The sequence below is a fragment of the Drosophila hydei genome, unplaced genomic scaffold (genome assembly GCF_003285905.1).
Source record: "Drosophila hydei strain 15085-1641.00,03,60 unplaced genomic scaffold, DhydRS2 tig00008121-arrow-pilon, whole genome shotgun sequence".
Classification (NCBI taxonomy): Eukaryota; Metazoa; Arthropoda; class Insecta; order Diptera; family Drosophilidae; genus Drosophila; species Drosophila hydei.
This window is the reverse complement of record NW_022045832.1, coordinates 2,577,735-2,593,126: the sequence shown is the minus strand read 5'-3', so window position 1 is coordinate 2,593,126 and position 15,392 is coordinate 2,577,735.

Here is a 15,392-nt window from a genome sequence, read left to right as displayed (position 1 = left end):
AAGTTTACTATTCAGCTTATGTTAGTGTCGAATTGCGCAATCTGATTTATATTTATGCAAATTTATTGCTTCATTCATTTGCGCTGTCAGGCTGCAAGGCTCCAGTTGAACATAAACTAATATTCATTTAACAAGGACAAACTCTGCTCCAATTCAAATGTCAGATTTCCGGTAAAAAGAGCTACAATCATTTAATATGAGCTGACTTGGAACTTTAATTGGCCTTCAACTGTGATTGACAGGCGCGAAATTGAGGCGTAATAAAAAAGTCGAGTTGCTCAAAGGTTAGGGAGCGCATTGGTCCCTGATTACCGAATGATTTAATGAGCCGCACCTGAAGCGCCGCAATGCGGATTCGCTTTGTTGACGGCGATAACACCTCGACTGCTCAACGACTCCCACCCCCGTGTCTGCCTGTCAGCCAGCAGATAATGAACATGTGGCCCTGCTGGCTACGGCTACCCAGCTTGCTGCCATTCGCTGAGCTGAAGGGGAAACAAATGTAAACAGTTTGCATTTCATGCCAAGACAACACCAACTTCTCTCCATCCGTAGTCATATAATGAAAAATTACGCTGCCTTAGCTTCTCTTCTTTCTTCTTGCTTCTTTGTTTTGCTTTCGGTCTGAGGCTTCAGACACATTTTCACTTAAGTATTTGTGTATGCTGAAATCCCTTGCGGCGCCCTTCAGCCATCTCCTTACCGCAACTCAACTCTTTGCTCTGTTAATTATGTGTAGTCCCTGACAATCCGCTCAAATATTCGCAATCAATCTTTTTATACCCATTGAAATTACCCAGTCGAGTATAATCGTTGAGCTTATCATTTTGTTCACAAATGGACGTTTTTAAAGCCTTAATTTCACGTATCTTGATTAGAATCATAAACTCTTCAATTTCAGACCATTTTCGGCTTCGATCTGTATTTAAATTAAAATTTTAAATTCTCTTAGCATTTATTTTAAATGATATCCTTAACTATAGATTTAATAGCAATTTAACTTTTATTGTTGTTTTATTTTAAAAAGTCTTCTGAACAAATACTCAAATATTATTCCTAAGCATTCCAACTTTTTACTAGGGTATCTTCTAGTTGTGCACTCTAAGCTAAAATATTTTTATTCATTTTTTTGGTTTTCATTTGTTTTGGCAGTTTATTCAAAGCAGCTGCTGTCGTCATTTTAATTACAATATACTTATTTATACCGACTCGCAGAGCGACAGAATTCATTCTTTCATTCCGCCACGCCCACCGAAAGTGAGCCTATGGCAAGGTTTGCCCAAGCTTTTTGGCTCATTTCCTTTCAGCATCTGGCACGCAATCAATTCCACTTTTGTTTGCCGTGCGCATGCTGATCGCACGTGCCAAGTTTTCCGGCATCGGGGCTTAGGAACTGTGGCTCTAAGTCAACGAAAGGCTTGAATTGTGCTCTGCGCCTACTGTGCCCGGCACGCACCATAGAAGCAGGCGGCAGCAAGAACTTGAACTCGAGCCATTGTCATTGCTATCGGCATTGACTTTGGTGTTTTACAGCCCGCCCAAATGGCAAATGGCAAATGGCAAATGACAAAAGGCATGATAAATATTCCAAGCAAATGCCACGTGCCAGTAATATGTGGTTATATTTAGAAGCCGCATTGCTGTGCTCAATGCTTAAAGAATTCGATACAATATTGCATTGCGCCCACTTTTCCTCGAATTTGCTACATCGTTTGCCTTTTTGTCTTTGCCAAACTCTTTATTTATGTATTTGACATTAGGGGGCGTGAGGGCCCGATAGACAGCCTCACACTGTCGTCACCTGCCTGCATATTCTTTCCATTCCTTTTTTTCGCAATTCCTCAATTCCAATCAGTTAGAATTTTTAAAACATTTTTTAGACTTTTTTCCGTTCAATGCATTTTTTCGGTCTGGTCACGAATCGACTTTTTGCGTATTTTAATTGAAACATTTGTCGACCTATTTGAACCAAGTCGACCAATTCTACGTTGCGTGCTCTTTAATTATATTAGCCAAGCTTCAAGCTACATCTCTGTATATATATACAATTGTTCAGCGACGTGCCGTGCATAACAAGAATCAAATAATTCCCATGGTCTGGGCAGATTCAGGCCCAAATCAGCGCAGCGTTGCATAAAACATACCAAAGATGCCCCTTCATTACCATAATCGCTTAACAAAGAATCGGTCGTGCTTCAAGATTGTGGCGAACAGAGCTGACGGCATTCGATGCCCTATTGGGCATTACTCATACGCACCGTTGCACCGTTGGCTGCTGCTTAAGCAAACAGATTTCTTGTAATTGCTTTCGCAATTCAATTATTTGCCACAAAGATTCAAAGAAAAGTTGAGAAAGGAAAGAAAAACATACACAACCATCAGTGTCAACAGCCAGCGCAAACAATTAAAATTCCAATACAAATAAAAAGCAAATGCAAATACAAATACAATTCAGTTACAATTCAGCGCGTGTTCGATTAAAAAAACAGCACAAATGAATGTTAAATAAACATTTACCTCCAATTAAAGCATCATTTAAAAAAAACTGCACTGCGTTTATAGCTTGACACAATTGAGAACACTTTTCATTGAATTCAGGGGCTTTAACACATTTAAATGAGAAATTGCTTTTCATTTATGTCCGTTTTTGCCATTTGTTGTTATTTGTTTTGCGTACAATTTATTGGCTTTAAAATCTGTTTGATAAAAACTCATTTAATGCGTATGCTTGTGGTCTTGCTGTTGTCCGAAAAGCTTACTTTAAGACAGATAATAGCAAAAATATATCGTGGCTTAAGAAAGATTTAAAATTAATTCAAAATCTGGCCTTAAATACAGCCTATGAAAAGCCAACAAGCCAGCAGCAGCAGCAGCAGCAGCATCAGCCCTTTGACAAATCCTTTATATATATGCAGTTGCTAAGGCCTTTGCGACCCTTTAAATGTTTGTATACAATTTGGGTACATTTACACTCTTCATGTCGCTCTTCGTGCCATTTGGGCAAAGCTAAAAGTCAAATAAGACGAGTGCTGAGTGCTCCAAATGCTGGGCGATAAATGTCAACGTTTTGCATAAATTGCATGTCGATTGCCAAGGAGACGAGTAGCGTTGGCCATCAGGCGCGCCAAACGCACTGATTGATTGATGGTTGGATAAATGCCTGATGTGCCGGCGAGCGCTGACTGACAGTTACATTTGGAACGTTTTTTGAGAGGTTTTTTTTAAGTGGTTCCCAGATTCAGATTCCCAGATTGACATTTCATTTGCGAAGCGTAAGCGTAATCAACTGAGCTGAGAAAATTGCAGCTGCTACCAAATCCCATCCTCTGCACCCCGGGCACTGTAAGCAACAGTTGTCAACAGTGTGCCCAATAACTAACATAAAATGTCGCCCGGAGCTGTAGTTTGTTGTTAGTGAAACTTTAGTGGCACGCAGAGCCACGTGAAATGCTCGCCACTCATAATACTCCCAGCAGCTCCTAGCCTCGGGCATTGAATTTATTTCGGTGTTTTTATGACTTTGCGCCTTAAAGTGTTTATTTCGTTTTACGACTTTCTACAAATTCGGTTGGCGCGTGTCCTTCTGTTGCCTACATTTTTTGGCCAGAGCGGAGCGTCGCTTGTATTACGTATACGCCACGTATAAGTCGCCCAGAAACGTTTTATTGCCGGAGTTGTGGGTCGTGCTAATTTATACATAGAAGCACCGGGCACCGTTTATTGCCCCGGGTCACGACTCAATGCTTCATAAAAGCACACTTTTAATCACAATTTTTGCTTATGCGCCTGGATTTTCGCTAAGCGTTTGATGGATGTCACAAATTTTGCATACATGTTCGAGCTAGATAAGGCCGCCTGCAGTACAGACGCCCGACCTATACCTTGACCTTGTGGCAGATGCTATAGGGCAGCTGCTCCATTGACTTGGCAATGCAGCTACTTTGACTTTTGACAAGGGCAATTCTGCGAATGCGCAATCTTTGGCATTTAGCAAAACTTAAAGCGCTTAAAGCTGCTACAGCAACTTTCCGTTTCCCACATAAAGTTTCGCTCGTTGTGTCTTTTTTTTTACCATTTCTTGCAGTGGCAAAGTTGCGACGCCAAAAGTTGCTCCAGCTGCAACAATAACAATGCAGAAAGTTTTGACAGCACGCCTCAGCCCACCTTGGGGGTAGCTGGCGGCTTAGTCAGCTTCAGCCACCTGGCCAACGGGCCACACCTTGCTTTACCTATTATCTAGGAAACAAACTGCTCATAACATCCGCCTAGAGCCGAAAGTTTTTCAATGCTGCTGCACATTTTCATAATGCACATTTCGAATGGATTCTCTATGCTAGTTTCTCGATTTTCGAATCTTTTTTCTATTTTGTGTTTGGCTTTCGCCATTTCAATTATGGCAATTTAATTGAAAAACAAATTCAATTTCGAAGTTTACTTCTGATGGAAAGTTTTCGCTGCTTTCTAGGCGTTTCGCTACAATTGACTGACGGCTGAATGAACTTTTGATGAACGGCTTTAAGTAAAAATGTATTGTAAATTATAAGGCGAGTCAAGTTTCCTTATAGTTCTGTTTCTTGCTATTTTAATTGTTGCGCGCACACAAAAAAACATTGATTAATTAATCTTTCATTTGGATAACAGCACTCTCTGCATGCTGTGCCCGTGGCTACGTCACGGCTTACTTAACTCAAACTGCACTCAATCGATTTACAAGTACATATAGTACACAGACAGTAGCCTGACATGCATTTTAATTAAAAAGGCCGTGGCAAGCGACAAGCACACCACGGGACAGCAGGGCAAAGAGTTGAGGGGAAGCATCCTGAGAATATCTTGCCACGCACCAACTGCTTTTTGCCTTTCCATTTTACGTTATCAACCGATACATATGAATATATATGTAAGCATAAACCTCGCCTTGACATCCAACGACATATAGTTTGCAATTTTAAACCCAAATTGAATTACCGCGTTATCGTTCTCGTCCCCCACTGTCCCTGAGGGCAAAGTTGTGTACAACGAACCTCTTCATACCCTGTACTATGAAAGAAGTAGACAATGTGTTGATAAAGGCGCTCGATCCTAATCTTTCCATGGGTATTTCCATTTAAAGAAGTAGAAAATACCCAAACACAAGATATAGATAGAGTTCTCAGGACACTTTGTTACTCAATATATTTAAAATCTCATTTTCAGCTGAGTAGCCTATAGCTGCAGTCACGCTCATAATTTACAGGGTATCTGCTAGCCTTTAATATGTAATTTTTGCAGTCTTGCGCTTGGTGGCTTCTGTTGCGTGGTGTAAAAACTGTTGTTAAGCATATTTGATGCAGCTTTCCATATTCACTCACAATTTAAGTTATGCACTAATCAAAAAAGTTGTATAGTTGATGTGTTAGCTTTTTATATATTCATAAATCAATTTGTTTACCAAACCTTGTAACTTTTTAAGTAATCGATTTATGTAGTATGGAATAAAAAATATTTATATAAGCTACATTATTGGCGTTCAATATGAATTTCATATGTATCACGATGATTATGACAAAATTAAAGATATGCTTATGCCTTTCTATTATTTAATATAACAAGAGTTCTCCAAGAGTTACTTTCAGTAAAAAGCTCATAAATTACGGGTTTCAAAATGAATTAAAATATAAAAAAGTAAACCCATGAAAATTTTTCTAAAGTTAAATCAACATTTGTGTATACAACATTCTCTCATTTTTCCATCTAATTTCTCTTATATCTATAATTCTATTCAATATTTAAAAAAAAATAAAGTATTTTTTGCCTTAACGCTATAACAGCTTTTGGTAAATATATATTATGTAAATTAATTTAAATTTCTGGTCATGGAAGTTAAAGCCATTCGAAATAGTAAATTTAGATGTTCGACAACTAGCTTACCTGAATGTCATACAACAGGTAGTGAAACCAATCATATTTCACGCTTTCATAATCTTAAAATCAACACATTTGCATGGTAATGGGCAATAATAATAACGATGACTTATCAATTTGAATGAACACCAATATATTGATTCTAATTGCGCCCACTTAATTCATAATTAGCAAATAATTCCGCAATGTATATATCAAATAATTTGCATTTATTGCTGTGCGCGTGACAATTTGAGCATAAATTAGATTTGACAGATTCCCATAAATTACGCGAACAAATTGTGTTTATGCTCAGATCACATTAGTGTTTCATTAATTGATAAATATTTTTATTGGCTGCAACCGCAGCAGCTGCTGTTGTCCCTAAATTAAACAATAACAATCGTCAGCTGCGTCAACCGCAACATAAAGCAATAAGAGTAGCATTTAAGCTGAATGAAATACGAGTAAACTATTTTAAATAATCATTTTTTGCTCGCATAGTAATATTTGAATTCCAACCAAATGCCATAAATATGCGAGTGCGACCACAGCCCCAGGCACAGTTGTAGCCACAGTCTAACGCCAAGGCCCGCCGGTGGATACGAGCATGGCGCTGACAGGCAGCTGGACGAGGGTAAGAGCGAGTGAGTGTTGGGCTAGCTGTGGGCTGACAATGCAGGCATTACGGCTTGAATTTCAAGCTTCAGCGAGCCCCAACTCGACTTCGCTGCGAAGCCAGCAGTTCCGCTTGCATGCCGATTTACAGACTTTGTAATGGCTAAAAGTGCCAAAGTTTATTATTAAATTATGTTGTCAAATTAAACTGTTGAAGAAAAATCAATTTCGAGCAGACGGCCAACGGGTTGCGGCCAAACTGTGCGCTTGAGTCGTGCGAATGAACCCAACTAATCAGATTAAGTTTATTTTTACGAAACGAAAAATTCGAAACAGCCAAGCAACAAAGCCCAAGCCCAGATTCAAGACCAAAACCAAACTCAACCAAAATCAAACTCAAACCGAAACCCAAACCCTAACCAAGGCAAGGCAAATTACCAAAAAATTCGATGCTGGAAATCGAATATTTTTTTCAATCTACTGCCCCAAGTCAAATTTCTTGCCACAGGGCTGGCTCGCTGGCCGAGCTGTAAATAGCCCAAGTGCTCAAAAAATCGATCGCTCATGCACATATATAAAGCTATATATATTTATATATATTTATATGTATATGCAGCGAACGTATTCCATATTCTATATTTCGATTTTGTATTTGCAACCAAAATAACATGGTGTTTGCAGCAGCAACAACCGCAGCAACCAAAACACTGGCCTTCATCATTTTCAGCAGGAAAACTAAACGAGCCGTTTGGTTAGACAAAGCAGGAAAGATATCACGTGACAAAGATAGACAGAGAGAGAGAGGGAGAGAGCGAGAGAGAGAGAGATAGCAACTGAGCTTTCTTTATAGAATTACTTCTGGCGCAATAAGTTTTCCAGCCGAACGAGCTGTTGATGCTGTCGCTCTCCTGTTCCTGCTCCTGCTGCTGGTCCTCCTCCTGCTCCTGTTCTTCTGGTGGTGGTGTTGCTAGTCCACAGTATTGTGAGGGGCATTGTTCCCAAGAGTCCGTACAACCCTTTGGCTATGCGTCATTCTGAATGAATATCCATTCATTGATTTGCCTTTGCTAGAACCAACTAGCGCAGAAGAACGTGCGCCCCCAGGCAAAGCAAACCATTTGGTCAGCTATTAAAAGCGTTTGTAAGTCACCTGCACTGTTCCATACATTTTGTGTTGCTGTTGTTGTTGCTAAGCTGCTAAGTGGCCGTGTGATTGACCAATCGAGCGCCAACCCGCGCGGCCCACAAGTGGGCAAGGTGCGGCTGGACCGCATATTGCGTCTTGTGCAACGATGTCGACAACGATGTTGATGTTGATGTTGATATCTTGACCGTGGCTTCGACTAATAAATTACAAACGCCTGCGGACCAAGAAGTAGACATTGACTGAACTGTAGCAGGACAGTAAGCCCAGCCTCGCCTCGGCCGGCCATCGGCGTATGATTAATTACACTTAATTGTAATTTATACGCGCTGGCAGGCTCCAGCTCAATGGGGATGTCTGCGAAGGCTCCCCGAGCGCTGTTTACGCTGCATTCCCATTGAAGTTTCATTGTAATGTAAACCGTTTCTTTATTATTTTGGCTAATTGCCTATTAAGCAGCAAGACGTCTTTTAAAAATGTCCCTTAATACTCTTCTGACAGAGGCCAGACCTACGTCTGAGCGAATTCTGCGAATTGACGCGCCCCTAATTGGGGGCTGCCTCGGTGCTTCTTGCTAGCTGCTGGTCAGCTCAGCAATGGCAACGCCCCGTCCGTCTGCGTGTGCATGTGTTTGTAAGTGTGAATCATTTGTTTGATATAAATCATGAAACTGTTGTCTAAATGTTTTTTCCTGTTGCTTCTGAGGCAACAATCATTAATCAAGTCGGCTAATAGCAACAATGCCTCAAGTCGGAGAGACCTCGCTTGACCTTTGCCAGAATGTGGCATTTACTTAAAGTTGATTTACCCAATTCAATGGCCATTTGGCATAGAGAAATTTAATTGGCCGACTTAAATAAGATTTTACCCATTCATCAGAGATTTTGTGCTGAGGCTGTGGTTGTGGCTGTGGCTGTCAACCAATAATTTGAATTTCCCCTAGCTTAAAGTAATTAACCCAAATGAAGCCAGGACAATTCAACGACTATGATAAATTAATTGTCCGCAAATTACTGTGCGAAACCATTTGCCATTACTTCAATTATCCAATTTGAAGATGCGAACTTAACAAAACTTTGTTATATTGATTTTGATTTGGCTTTGCTGACCAATAAACCAATCAATAAGCATCATTAAAAAGTTTTCTCCCTCTCTCTCGTTCTCCTCTTTCGCGTGCACTTTCGCAACCAGTGCTTTCCACTTGGCATTAAATAAATTGCATCCAAACATTCAATTAAATGCCGCCCGAAGTTAAATCAAGATAGAGCAGCTACCCCAGGCACACTGACTGTAGTTGAAAGTGGGTTGAAATAGATTATATAAATTAGCTGACTTCCCTGGCAGCTTATCAAATACAACATCATTCGAGCTAATCGCTATCAGTGATATATCTGTTCAGCTCGGGCTTCATCTGCGCTACAGATGTATAAGAGTTTATATAGGCTGCATGTGAACCTTAAGAAATTATAAGGAATGAAAATGTATTCGAAATAATTTTTGAATTTAACTTTATTTTCTTTAGTCATGATTCTAGTAAATAGAGAATTTATTGTTTGAAATTTAAAACTAATAAATACTTAAATGAAACTGAAAAACTTTTGCGACAAGTATCAAATTGAGTGCAACGGATCAAGTTGCAGTGCTGAGCTGGAACTCGAGGGTCAAAGTTAGCTGAGATTCTTGTGCTGGCTGGCTATAACTTGGGGCCAGGCGTCCAATGGTTACTGACATACACTTCTCTTAAATATTTCGCACTACTTTTCATTTAACGACGACCCACAAAAAAGGGGAAGCAACCATTCTGAAATGTTTGCTTATGCGCCCCACTAGGCCTCACTACGCCTACCATTTGCGCCACTATTTTCCCTTGCTTTTGTTTGCTTAATATATGCGCCGCACTTTTTTGTGATGTTATTTTTGTTTGTGTTTCTGCTGCAATTGGCGCAGTAAAAAACTGAAAGCGGAGCAGCGCAAACAATGCTGTGCGAGATTTCTGGCCGGTCTGCCACCGTGCCACACCCCTTTCGACATCGGCCACCAACTTTCGACACGTTTGCGTCCACTTTACGTACATAAATTAATGCTAGCATGTTCTTTTTCCAATCTTCTTGTCTTTTTATTTGTTTGTTTGCCTGTTTTTCTTATTTCGTAAAATATTTATATACTTTAAACCGCAACAATCAGCCGTTTGTATATATATTTTTTCAAAAAGCTTTCGCTACATGCTACGGGCTGCGTAGCCTTTGTGCAGACTTGGTGCTTAATTGCTTTTCGCTGAAAGTATTTGAAAGGAGTTTCTTTTCAAGCTAGTTCAGGGCATTTTTGACCAGTATATTGCTTTCAAAAACATTCGGTTTCCTTTTAACCTTTATTCTGGGCACAAGCAAATAATTTCTTTAAAATATAATCGACAAGTCACAAGCTTTTCATACTCTAAAATATGTAATTTCAGCATTTATTTCTCTCGACTTAAGTGTCTGACTATCAAAATTTAAACTAGCTATAGCTTAAGCTGTCAATGGTCCTGTTGACCCGCAATAAAGCACAAAAACATTCAACGATTGGCGTGCAGATGCCTGCATTGGGAGATAACATGAAATTGCCAAATGTCAAATTTGCTGAAAATTGTCGAAGAAGTCGAATTTTATATCCACCTGAGCAGAAGAAGTGAGATATGCGCTGCTGAGCCAGCATCACATCTGAAGCGCAATAGTTTAATGGCCATACAATTGGCACAGAAGTTGACATATTCCACACAGTGTGTATGCCATTATACAGTTATATATTATATTTATTTTAGTGTTGGCACCAATGCGAGCGAAGCGCCAAAGTATTATAGGATATTCCCCTTAGCAAAGCTCTACTTTTTGCTATGCAGACAGACAGGCAGAGAGATGCACACAGTCATTGACAGTCAGGAAAGCCAACAGACAACAGACAGACGACTGACGAATAGATATTGCAATGTTGCTTTTATAAAATATAAAATAACGAACCGCATGACTCCCCGGATAGACTTCTGTTTTTCTGGGTTATGGCAAATGCAGACGGCAGAAGGCAAGCGTCTGTGCCATTAGTGCAAATGTCAATAAGAATGCCGGATGCGGAAATGACAATGCGGTGTAGTGTCGACACACGTTTGTCAGCTCCAACTCACTCACACACACAATTTCACTAGAGGAATGCCACGTAGACATTGTGAGACATATCAGAAGACTCTCAATTTTGAAGTACTCTTCGTGCTACCCTGATAGCATTGGCCACATATCTTTAACACACACACAGACCCCAGATGTGCAAACATACTCAAATAGGTTTACGGAATACATTCCCTTACACCTTACCAACTTAAGCTAATTAAATTACTTCAAACTAAATAGCAAAATGTAAATAAGTACTTGAAAAACTTGCCCAGAATTGGCTAGAAAACCAAAGAAAATATAACTAATAAAAAAAAAACGTAAATTGTAACTCGAAATAGCAGAAAAAATATATCTGCATAATATGTTATATGATATTAACTAAAACTGATGGCAGAAAATATACGCAAATAGAGACTATTACTAAATATATATATAAATAATATCAATGTGTGTTTTATCAGTATAAATGTATGTATAATACTAGACCCATGAATGTGTATAACAAAAGCTCTTTTGTACCTTCTGACTCCCACTTTCGAATTTATTAATGAACCCTACAACTAACTAAAAGCGCTAAGTATAACTTATAAAATAATATATATATATATATGTCTAAGCAACAACCACTATATACTACTATATGAATTGAAAGAAACTGACAACAGAAATGAATTTTATTGCTTAAACCAATGCACAGGCTAATCATAAGTGAAAACTATGCTAAAAGCATTTAATAGTATAAATATACCTTAAAGCGGAATGGAAATAATAAAATAATTCAACTCAAATTGATTATTGCAAAAGCATAGTAAGAACTTAATATGGATTATCAACATATACGTATATACAACTACTGATATATGTGTGTTATGTTTTGATGTAGCCAGAAAATATAGTTAATTGTTACTGTCTACTATAGCATTGACGTAAATGTGTGCGTTCATATATAAAAGCATGTAGTATAATCGGATAAATAAAGCAACAACAAAAATATATGAAATAAATAGAGCTCCCAGCAGAATACTCGAATAGAGCTAGCGATTAGTTCTATGTGTGAATGTCTATATACAGATACAGATGATAATCCATATTTATTTAAGAACAATTTGGATCACCCTATTGGCATATGCCTAAGCTGTTCTCTTCGCTTAATTAATTCAATTATTGATTATTATCAATTGTACATTTCAGACTTATTGTTAAGTTAAAAACCTACTGAGCATTACTTAAATAAATACTGAATATATTAATAAGCAAACGAAGTGTTTACTATTCAAGCGGACCGAGTTGGGAGGCTTTGTCCGTTATCGTATATCTTGGGTAAGTATTTGGCATAATTCAGTTGAAAACTATTTATAATTTCTTTTTATTATTGAGATGATCAACTGATTTCAGAACGCACAACTTTTTGCCACAACTCTTTGAATTTAAAAGAAGTTTGTCTCACAATGGAGCATCAAAGAAATCTGATTTTACCATTCAACCATTATCAACCCTACCACATTCCTCCTTCTCTGCCACCGTCTCTCCTTCTCCCCCATGAGATATCTGACTCAAAGCACTTCTTATCTATTTTCTAAGCTCTACCCAAATGCCGCATACTGTACGTTCATTGTTAACAGCGCCGCATGTGGCCCAGCATATGAGTTTATTAAAATATGTTTAAGGCTTTTCAGAGAGAGAGCCCGAATGAACTGCAAATACTTATTGATAGGTTCTATGGCGACGAGCTTTGCCAAGCTTTGACTGGCTAAATGTAATTCTCAAGTCGATTTCTACCTGGCATTGTTGTTGTTATTAATGTTATTTGCAATTCTCTCTATGTAGATACTTTTGTCAAGATGTAAGCCTTCAACAATGGCAACCCGCTCAGCATCTAAACAATTTTTTATTTCTAATAAATATTCAATTCCCAAATTTGTTTACCTCGACGTAATGTCTACCGCCCGTATATTGCACAAGTGCTTAAAAAAACGAACGCACAAAAGCCAAAGGAATATTTTTCCAACCATAATGGGCCGGGTCTACATGCAGTCTAGCAATATACATTTATGAGGGCATATGGCTAAGCCAGATAAAAATAAAAAATAAATGAACTTACTTCGTTTTAATGGGCCATCGCACAGTGTGCGATTTTTTGCTGGGGATTTCTTTCATTTCACAGGAGTTATTATAATATATTCATATATATTCTTTCTGACTTTAATAAAGCAATATCTCACCTGCCTTATAATTAATTGTACACAATGTCCGTAATGTATTATAAAGTCTACTTCAGTATAATTCGACTATCCCACATTTTCTATCTGGTTTCTTAAATATATATAATATATATATTTTCAATATATAAAAATAAATCGAAATTATTTAAATTTAGTTCCCAAGCAAAGGCTCTACTGTGCACTTTTTGTCTGGTTCACATGTGCTTTATATATTTGTCTGCACGAATCCAATTTCCAAGGTTAATGTTATATGTACTTTTATTTAGCTTGCAGACCAACTGCGGCAATGGCAATGGCAATGCCAGTAGGATTCAAATAAAATGTTCAAATAACCTCAAGGCAATGCGAGAACGCAACACATTAAAATGAGCAAAAAATTTTAATGAAAAACATGATCCACATAATCTAAAAAAATAAAAAATAAATGGTCGCTACCGACTAGTAAATACCCTGTACATATTAAGATTTATTATATTTTCATCACATATGATAAAAGTAGCAGATAAATTTAGGTAAATATTGGAACTAAACAATTACAATTACATACATTGACATGAAATCATTCTACCCTGTGTACCAATTTTTCAACAGGGTATTGAAAACCAGTCAGCAGATGTTACCCAAAAAATTTGCATATCTGGAGGGCAGCCAACATATATAATCAACTGGCAAACAACAAATCGCGATGAAGTTTGTCACTCAGTGATATACGGAGAACGTCTTGCCTTGTCAAAGCACAAAAACTACACTATGCCTTTCTTAGAAAGCTAGAACCATTTCTTTACGATCTATTAAAAACTTAATTAAGAAAATAAATCTCTATAGAAAATAATTAAGCTACATGTAAATAACATACTCTTTTTCAAGAGAAACAGTTTAAATTTAAATTCTGTGACCTTTAACTAAAGCCCAATGGATTTTCAATTCAGTGTGTCAAGTCCAAGATTTAAGCCCAGTTAAGCAAAGAACTTACAACCCAATTAAAATTATTTCACTCAGTTTATGCTGTTTATTAGCTAGAATTTAGACAGGCAAAAAGTAAAAATAAATAAACTATTTCGTTAGTTTGATGAGTTTCGACATGCAAAGAATGCTTCTTCGATCGTCAGGCAGATTCATGTTACTTCATGTGAAAAGACGGAAAGACAACGTGCAAATGCTAGAAAAGCATTTGCCAACTCGAGAAAGCAATAAAGGCTCCTGCCCAAATAGAATTAAATCGAACATGTGCATGCTAAATATAATGATATATACACAATACATATATATATATATATATATATACATATGTATATGTAGACACAGTATATTTGTGTATTGAATCGTCCAAAAGGTTAAAGCCAGAAAATATTTATAAAAGTGCGCGTTGTTGCCTAACCCAAATTCGATTGAACTCTGCAACGATTTTCATTTAGTTCACAGCCTTAAGCTATGTCAGTTTCAGCATTTTCAGATTTACTGGAGCCAGCAAGCAGCCAGGCAGGCAGGCAGGCATGCAGTGCTGTGGCTGCTGTAAATGATTTGCCAGCATATTTCAAACGCATTTAATGGCATTGCTCATTTGTCTACCAGCAACAGAATCTGCTTGTGGCCTGCCAAAGCCACAACTACAGCCACAGACTTGCACTTCGCCATTCGCACAGGACTTTATCGAACGAGAACTGGAGAGTGAACTGCTTAGAGTGAAGGTGTACGGATGCCATATATATGTGTCAATATATATATAAAATAAAGTATTTGTGGTGCTTTAACTTGCGGTGTAAACACATACAACAGGCCAAAATATTGCAAGCTTTTGTTTACGATTTGTTGAAGTCTTTAAAAATATGTCCCCCTAGTCAACTTTTAATCCAACTAGTGTTACCTTTGTAAAACCTTATTTTCAAAGAGCTATAATGATTAGGTAAGTAAATTAGGAATAGGAAGACTTCAGTTAATTAAGTATATTTTGATTATTATTTATTGATCTATTGATTTATAAGGCAAGATCGTGGCCAATAAAGCTGCTGCGCATGAAAACCATTTTTGATTAACAGATAAGCTGGCAGAATAGAGGAGAGCTGATTTGAAGAGTGTTTGTTAGCTGCTGTGCCACACAGTTTTGGCATAACAAGTTATAATATATTTATATACATATTATATTGGTCAATAGCTGTACTTTCTCTAAATGTGAGCCTCAATAATTTATAAAAAATGTATTTCACTGTGATTTACTAAATTTTAACAATTGAATACTGAAACATTATGCTTTTGTGATGATTTAAGTTTTCTGAATATTTTAATATATTTGTATTTATTTGTATTGAGTTTGCCGACCGAGCTTTATTCATTCATTTGCTTCGAGCTATGATTTAACCTTAACTACAAAAGCTAAAGTGCAAA